Below are 8,958 nucleotides of genomic sequence, written 5' to 3'. Positions count from 1 at the left end.
CATAGCGCCACAGTCAAATAATATTACTAGAAAATATTCATATTCATGAAATCACAAACGCAATATTGCAAAACACAGCTTAGCCTTTTGTTAATCCACCTGTCGTCTCAGATTTTGAAATTATGCTTTACAGCGAAAGCAATACAAGCATTTGTGTAAGTTTATCGATTGCTTGACAAAACAATAAGTACACTTAGCATCAGGTAACTTGGTCACGAAAATCAGAAAAGCAATCAAATTAATAGTTTACCTTTGATGATCTTCGGATGTTTTCACTCACGAGACTCCCAGTTAGACAACAGATGACAACAAATGTTCCTTTTGTTCCATAAAGATATTTGATATACCTCTGTTAGTTTGGTGCGTTATGCTCAGGAATCCACCGGAAAGAGCGGTCACGACAACGCAGACAAAAATTCCAAATGATATCCATAATGTCCACAGAAAAATGTCAAACGTTTTTTATAATCAATCCCCAGAGTGTTTTTCAAATATCTATTCGATAATATATCAACTGGTACAGTTGGCTTTTCACTAGGACCGGGAGTAACAATGGCCGCTTTTCTCTTTTGCGCACAAATCACTCTAAGAGCCCCCACCTATCCACTTATGCAATGTGGTCGTTCAAACTCATTCTTCAAAATAAAAGCCTGAAACTATGTCTAAAGGCTGTTGACACTTTAGGGAAGCCATAGAAAAAGGAATCTGGTTGATTATCCCTTTAAATGGGCAATAGGGTTCCTTAAGAACAGAGAGGTTTCAAAGACAGGGGCACTTCCTGATTGGATTTTCCTCAGCCTGCAATATCAGTTTTGTTTAACTCACAGACAAAAAAAATTATAGTTTTGGAAACTTTAGAGTGTTTTATATCCTAATCTGTCAATTATATGCATATTCTCGCATCTGGTCCTGAGAAATAGGCCGTTTACTTTGGGAACGTTATTTTTCCAAACTTAAAAATAGTGCCCCCTAGCTTCAAGAGGTTAATTAAGATCTTTGTGGATGGAGCCTCCTGTGTGGCGTGGTAGTCAAATTGTGTTGCTACAGATGCTGGTTACAGACCTGTGCCGCCACCAGGACACCCATGAAGCGATGCACAATTGGAGTCGTCTGAGTTAGGGAAGGGTTTGGTCGGCCGGGATGTCCTTGTCCTGCTGATACCACAGTATGGTGTTGTAGCTGGGGAGAGTGTGTTCTACCTGCTGATACCACAGTATGGTGTTGTAGCTGGGGAGAGTTTGTGAACAGGACAGCAGTTTCTCCAGAACTCTAAAATACTGAAGATGGAGACTGAAGAACGCTGGAACAGAGCAGTTCACTTGTTACAGAAGAGGAGAGAGAGACCTGTTTGCTATAACTACTGTAGTCATTCAGGAAATATATGGAATTATAGATTATTTTAGACGGTATCTAATCTGTGATTAAGAATAATCAAGAGATTCACGTTCAAAGGTGGAAAATATCCAACAGTGAAAGATTATTAGTTCAACACTGAGTCAAGATGAACATTCAAAAGGACATGGATCTTCAACTCTCAGACTCCTTACTACACACCATAGTTTACTGTGGTACTGTGACTGGTGAGTCCACATGGATTAGTTGAGCTGTAACTCCACCTACAGGAAAGACATGATATCATACCATACTGTATCATGGTCTCCTATATATCAGAGGGAACCTCCCCTTTCTGTTAGACCAGCTGGTGAGTGTTTTGGCATTGAATCAGAGTCAGATACAGTGTGATGTTAATACAGGTGTGATTAGTCTACAGTACACCAGGGAGGAGGTTTTTGTAGAGCAGAGAGGGAGATCTGATGCACTGTGTAAACTAGCAGCACAGTAATACACAGCACTGCTATTTGGAGTTAGTTGTTTGATGGTTAAGGTGCTGGTACCACCTGCATTAGCATCTCCTTCTATATCACATCCAGCCTCAGGAAATCCAGATGTCCCGATCATGTATCCTATTAGCACTAATCCTCTGGAGTTGGACTGCTTGTACCAGAGGATTTGATTATAGCCTGATATACTATGTGAACACTCCATCATAGCCGACTCTCCCTGGTTCTTGTACAGAGATGCAGGACTCTGGTGAACCTGGTTACTGAGAGAAGAACCTTTAGGGAGAGAAAGAGAGAGAGAGAGAGAGAGAGAGAGAGAGAGAGAGACAGAGAGAGAGAGAGAGAGAGAGAGAGAGACAGAGAAAGAGGTGAATCAACAGATAAATAAACATATTCACTTGAAACATGAAAACCAATCAAATAAGGATATTATTAGTTGATGAAATCAATGATCTGAATACCTGCAGCCCAGGCTGTGTAACCCATGGTGATGGAGATAAGAATTCTGATCATGTTGACTCACTGTTAAGGAGACAGAAAGAATGAGACAGACAAACCACTACACATGAATTAGAGGTGGCTTCTCATCAACTCATCTCAGTGATCTTATAGAGGGATGCTGCCTCCTTATGAGAACATCTAAAACATCAGAGACCTGAGATGAACCCTGCAGGAGGAGTCTATGTGGGACAGGAAGCAGGGTTTAGTAGAGCAGAGAGGGAGATCTGATGCACTGATATCTGGAGGTAGTTGATTGATGGTTAAAGTAAATATTCACCCATTTTGAATGTTATTTTATTGTGGTAAAGTCTCTCTCAGTATTTTTTATTTATTTTTTATTTCACCTTTATTTAACCAGGTTGGCCAGTTGAGAACAAGTTCTCATTTACACCTGCGACCTGGCCAAGAGAAAGCAAAGCACTGTGACAGAAAACAACACAAAGTTACACATGGGATAAACAAAAGTACAGTCAATAACACAATAGAGAGTCTATATACAGTGTGTGCAAATGGAGTACGGAGGTAAGGCAATAAATAGGCCAATAGTAGCAAAGTAATTACAATTTAGCAGATTCACACTGGAGTGATAGATTTGCAGAGGATGATGTGCAAATAGAAATACTGGTGTGCAAGAGAGCAGAAAAGTAAAGAAAACCAATAAGGGAATGCCCCTTTCATGAGGTAGGTAGTTGGATGGGCTATTTTACAGATGGGCTAAGTACAGCTGCAGCGATCGGTAAGCTGTTCAGATAGCTTATGCTTAATTTTAGTGAGGGAGATACAAGTCTCCAATTTCAGCTATTTTTTGCAATTCGTTCCAGTCATTGGCCTGGAAGGAAAGGCGGCCAATGGAGGTGTTAGCTTTGGGGATGACCAGTGGGATATACCTGCTGGAGCGCGTGCCATGGGTGGGTGTTGTTATGGTGACACATTGAACCCTATCTGAGAAATAGTTGGTGAACCAGCCGAGGCAGTCATTTGAGATACCAAGGCTGTTGAGTCTGCCGATAAGAATGTGGTGATTGACAGAGTCGAAAGCCTTGGCCAGGTCGATGAAGATGGCTGCACTGTCTTTTATCGATGGCGGTTATGATATCGTTTAGGACCTTGAGCGTGGCTGAGCTCCACCCGTGACCAGCTCGGAAACCGGATTGCACAGCGAAGAAGGTAAGGTGGGATTCGAAATGGTCAGGGATCTGTTTGTTAACTTGGCTTTTGAAGACTTTAGAAAGACAGGGCAGGATGGATATAGGTCTGTAACAGTTTGGGTCTAGAGTGTCACCCCCTTTGAAGAGGGGGATGACCAGCTTTCCAATCTTTAGGAATCTCAGATGATATGAAAGAAAGGTTGAACAGACTAGTAATAGGGTTTAGAACAATGGCGGCGGATAATTTTAGAAAGAGAGGGTCCAGATTGTCTAGCCCAGCTGATTCGCACGGGCCAAGGTTTTTGCAGCTGTTTCAGAATATCTGCTATCTGGATGTGGGTGAAGGAGAAGCTTGGGAGGCAAGTAGCTGCGGGCGGTGCAGGGCTGTAGACCGGGGTAGGGGTAGCCAGGAGGAAAGCATGGCCAGCCGTAAAGAAATGCTTATTGAAATTCTCGATTATCATGGATTTATCGGTGGTGACAGTGTTTCCTAGCCCTAGAGCTGGGAGGAGGTGCTCTTATTCTCCATGGACTTTACAGTGTCCCAGAACGTTTTGGAGTTAGAGCCACAGGATGCAAATTTCTGTTTGAAAAAAACTTGCCTTTGCTTTCCTAACTCATTGTGTATATTGGCTCCTGACTTTCCTGAAAAGTTGCATATCACGGGGGCTATTCGATGCTAGTGCAGTACGCCACAGGATGTTTTTGTGCTGTTTGAGGGCAGTCAGGTCTGGAGTGAACCAAGGGCTATATCTGTTCTTAGTTCAATTTTTTTTTTAAAGGGGCATGCTTATTTAAGATGGTCAGGAAGGCACCACTGCAAACTGTATGCTCTCGTTGGCTGGCCCTCGCTTCATAATTGTTGCCAAACACACTGGCTCCAGGTCATCTATAAGTCTTTAATAGGTAAAGCCCCGCCTTATGTCAACTCAATGGTCACCATAGCATGCGCTCCAGCAGGTATATTTCAACGGACACACCCAAATCCAATGCCTCCTTTGGCCGCCTTTCCTTCCAGTTCTCTGCTACCAGTGACTGGAACGAATTGCAAAAATCGCTGAAACTGGAGACTCATATCTCCCTTTCTAGATTTTAGCACTTAGGGTTATTGTCCTGTTGGAAGGTGAACCTTTTCCCCAGTCAGAGGTCCTGAGCGCTCTGAGGCAGGTTTTCATCACTTTCTTTTTTTTCTATTGTGTTATTGACTGTACGCTTGTTTATTCCATGTTTAACTCTGTGTTGTTGTTTCTGTCACACTGCTTTGCTTTATTTTGGCCAGGTCGCAGTTGAAAATGTGATAATGTTCTCAATTAGCTTACCTGGTTAAAAAAAAGGTGAAATAAAAAATAAAATAAAATAAAAAAACTAAATACAGCATCTTCTAAATGTGTGTTGAGAAACACTCCCTCCTGGTGGAGAACTGAGGAAGTGCACCTAAACCATCTAAACTAGCCACTTATAACAGTATCATTACCATCTGTTTGATATCAAATGGTTCATAGCAAAGTGTTGTTGAAGTGGTTGAAGACAGGTGCAGGTGTATAGAGCTGTAGTCAGTATTATATGAGAGGATCAGAGAGGGTTTTTGTAGAGGAGAGAGGGTATAGTGAAACACTGTGCTTCACTAGCAGCACAGAAATACACTGCACTGTCTTCAGCTTCTGTCACTTTGGGAAAATGTAGATACGCCATTTTATTAGCTGCAGCATCTCCACTGACATCAAAACGCCCTTTAAAGGAATCTTCCACCGTTGGACTGGTGTATCTCACATACCCAATGAGTTTCAGAGCAGTGTTTTGGGATGACTGTTGGTACCACAGTATCATGTCGTATCTTGAAACAGTGTGGCTGCAGGTGAGATTAACTTTGTCTTCAGGTCCTGTTAGTATTGCAGTAGGAGTCTGGTGAACTTTGTCTGTTTGTGACAGCCCTGTGGATGAAAACAGACCATATGAAATATACAGTAATACTCAGCATATTGACAGCAATATATTTCAGTAGAAAAATCTATCTTTCATGAGGGATTTAGTACCTGTCACCCATAGTGGTAGAGTTGCTACATGTATGAGAAGCTTGATCATGTTGATGGTTCTGGAGAGAAGAGTCACATGGACAAGGAGAAAGGGTTTTCAGATAGTCAGAGATGTCATGTCATCTAGTGGGAGTGTCAAATGTATGTCAGTATCCCAAATGGCACCCTATTCCCTTTCTAGTGCACTACTTTAGACCAGAGCCCATAGGGGGAGAGGAGAATAAGTCAACAGAGAAGGGGAGCTGAACTGAGCTGCCGGAGGGGAAGGAAATGACATCACTTTGACGTCAGAACTTGTGTTGATATTCAAGCAGATCCCTTGTTCACCTACAGGTCTCCTGTTCAACTTGAAGGTGTATTGTGGAACACACCGGTATCTACATCATTAAAGGATTTGTCTTTTTATATAGACAGAAATTGAGTAATGGAATTTGACATTGTAACATTGAATAATGCATGTTAATGAGTGGTGACACTAAACTGTAAATACTGGTATACTGTACCAGGACAGATGTCACCTTATGCCATCATCCATCTGTGTTTATTTATTGGCACTGAGTCAAAGTCAAACCTCAGATGCAGGTGTTCTGAGCCGTGGTCTAATATTACCATCAGACAGGGTTTTAGTAGAGAACAGGAGGAAGGCTACATCACTGTGTTGGCTGGCTGCACAGTAATAAACTGCACTGTGTTCAGGTCCTCTCAGACTCACTAGATGAAGATAAGCCTCTTTCCCACCGTCTCCACTCACATTGAAGTGCTTTTCAAATGATTTCTCCATGGTTATTGACTTGTAATTTGCATAACCAATGAGTTTCATAGCAGTGTCTCCTGCTGACTGTTTGTACCATAGTATCACATAGTAGTTAGGGATCGTATGGCTGCAGGTGAGTTAAACGTCTCCTCCAGGACCTTCTGTTAGTGCCACAGGCCTCTGATGAACGATGCTGCTAAACAACTGCCCTGTGGACACAGCGAGGGAGGGAAAGAGAGGGCCCCTACAGTATGTGATGAGACCATCAGACATTAGAAGAACTAGAGTTAGAGGTCCCCCTACAGTATGTGATGAGACCATCAGACATTAGAAGAACTAGAGTTAGAGGTCCCCTACAGTATGTGATGAGACCATCAGACATTAGAAGAACTAGAGTTAGAGGTCCCCTACAGTATGTGATGAGACCATCAGACATTAGAAGAACTAGAGTTAGAGGTCCCCTACAGTATGTGATGAGACCATCAGACATTAGAAGAACTAGAGTTAGAGGTCCCCCTACAGTATGTGATGAGACCATCAGACATTAGAAGAACTAGAGTTAGAGGTCCCCCTACAGTATGTGATGAGACCATCAGACATTAGAACAACTAGAGTTAGAGGTCCCCCTACAGTATGTGATGAGACCATCAGACATTAGAAGAACTAGAGTTAGAGGTCCCCCTACAGTATGTGATGAGACCATCAGACATTAGAACAACTAGAGTTAGAGGTCCCCCTACAGTATGTGATGAGACCATCAGACATTAGAAGAACTAGAGTTAGAGGTCCCCCTACAGTATGTGATGAGACCATCAGACATTAGAACAACTAGAGTTAGAGGTCCCCCTACAGTATGTGATGAGACCATCAGACATTAGAAGAACTAGAGTTAGAGGTCCCCCTACAGTATGTGATGAGACCATCAGACATTAGAACAACTAGAGTTAGAGGTCCCCCTACAGTATGTGATGAGACCATCTCTTTACATATTATGTTACATCCTGTTGAAATACTGGGGTTTTTGTGCAGCTGTACTTGTTGTCTGTATCACTGTGTTCACTCACAGCACAGAAGTACATTCCACTGTCTCCTGTCTCCAACTTCTTCACTGTGAAAGATCCACTCTCAGCTACAGCCTTAACAGTTGGATATTTGTCTTCCCTGAAGTCTCCATATTCTGGATCGCTGTAACTACTTGTGTAAACTACCTGCTTCATTCCCTCTCCTGGAAGCTGTCTGTACCAGTACATCTGGTTGTAGGTAGCTCCCTTAGTGTGACTGCAATTAATCTGAGCATCACTGTCTTTCGGTCCCCAGAGTATGGTGGGTGTCTGATTGACTTCACTCCCCTCAACAAGACCTGTAAGGATACAGTGAGAATGAAATCAATAGAGTTAGGTACAGTTAGACCTGAATACATCAAGACTGAGGAACATATGCTTGGAAACATCAATATATATAACTAGAGTAGTTCTTCATTGTAAATAAGAATTTTGTTCTTAACTTTCCTGGTTAAATAAATGAAACATTATGAAACTGTACCTGCAGCACAGAGCAGTGAGACAGTAACAGAGAAGAGAAATGTGAACATGTTTGATCACGTTATATGTGAGAGTGCTGGAAAGAGTCTGGTATCAATGTATATAAAACAAGAGGAGTGTCACATAGATGAATAGATGACAATCAGTAGACCACGGCAGGTTCCACCATATTCAACATGTCAGTGAAGTGGGAGGGACTGATGATCTGAATACATCATGCTAATTAGTGGTTCAGACTGTAGAGACATTCACATTATTAAAGTTAGAGGTCCCCCTACAGTCCATGATGAGACCATCAGCTCTTTACAGATTATATTCTATCCTATAGAGCTCGCCAGCTTGTAGTCCTAAAACACGGAAATGAGTCAGCATTTTCTACCTCTGGATTGTTGACCATTGCTATGGGAGAAATGAAGGGGGGAAATAATGGGGTTTTGGGATATAAGGTCTGAAGTTAACACAGGCTTTGGAGATCTTACATGTTTTTTTCTGTGCAATATCTTAAAACCTCTCTGGGCTAGGGTCTAGTTTCCTGAATTTCAGTAAATCAGTCTTTTGGTGTGAGCAGCACGTATGATTTTGCCTTTCCTATTGAACATACTTCTTTCCGTATTTTAGTTTATTTAAATTTTAGATAGATGAATAGAAACATCATTTGACTTGTTTGGACGAAGTTTCACGGTTGCTTTTTGGACTCCTTAGTCTGTCTGTTGATAATTCCTGAAATCAATGCCACCAACTAAACTGACTTTTTGGGATATAAAGAAGGATTTTATCGAACACAACAACCATTCATGTTGTAGCTGGGACCCTTGGGGATTGCAAACAGAGGAAGATCTTCAGAGGTAAGTGATTCATTTTTTTTGCTATTTGTGATTTTGTGAAGCTTGTGCTGGTTGAAAAATATGTTGATGTGGGGCGCCGTCAACAGACAATTGCATGGTATGCTTTCGCGATAAAATCTTTTTGGAATCTGACAACGCAGTTAGATTAAAAAGAAGTTAAGCTTTTAAATGATATAAGACACTTGTATGTTCATGAATGTTTAATATTACTAATATTTACTTGAATTGCGCACCCTCCAATTTCACCGGATGTTATCGGCTTTGTCCCGGGACACCTAGCCCTAATTAGCAATCA

The 8,958-nt window shown here is 41.8% G+C and overlaps 1 long non-coding RNA gene across 1 annotated transcript; it reads right to left on the bottom strand.

The window, feature by feature from the left end:
• Nucleotides 1-7,439: 7,439 nt before the first annotated feature.
• LOC118944350 lies at nucleotides 7,440-8,119 on the bottom strand. Its single transcript, XR_005039591.1, has 2 exons — nucleotides 7,820-8,119; nucleotides 7,440-7,637 (listed from the first exon to the last, which is right to left on the bottom strand). It is a non-coding gene; the product is annotated as an uncharacterized LOC118944350 (long non-coding RNA).
• Between the last annotated feature and the right edge of the window lie 839 nt (nucleotides 8,120-8,958).

Source organism: Oncorhynchus mykiss, chromosome 25 (assembly GCF_013265735.2).
Source record: "Oncorhynchus mykiss isolate Arlee chromosome 25, USDA_OmykA_1.1, whole genome shotgun sequence".
Lineage (NCBI taxonomy): Eukaryota > Metazoa > Chordata > Actinopteri > Salmoniformes > Salmonidae > Oncorhynchus > Oncorhynchus mykiss.
Note: the sequence above shows the minus strand (reverse complement) of the source record. Positions and strands in the feature narration are given on the sequence as shown.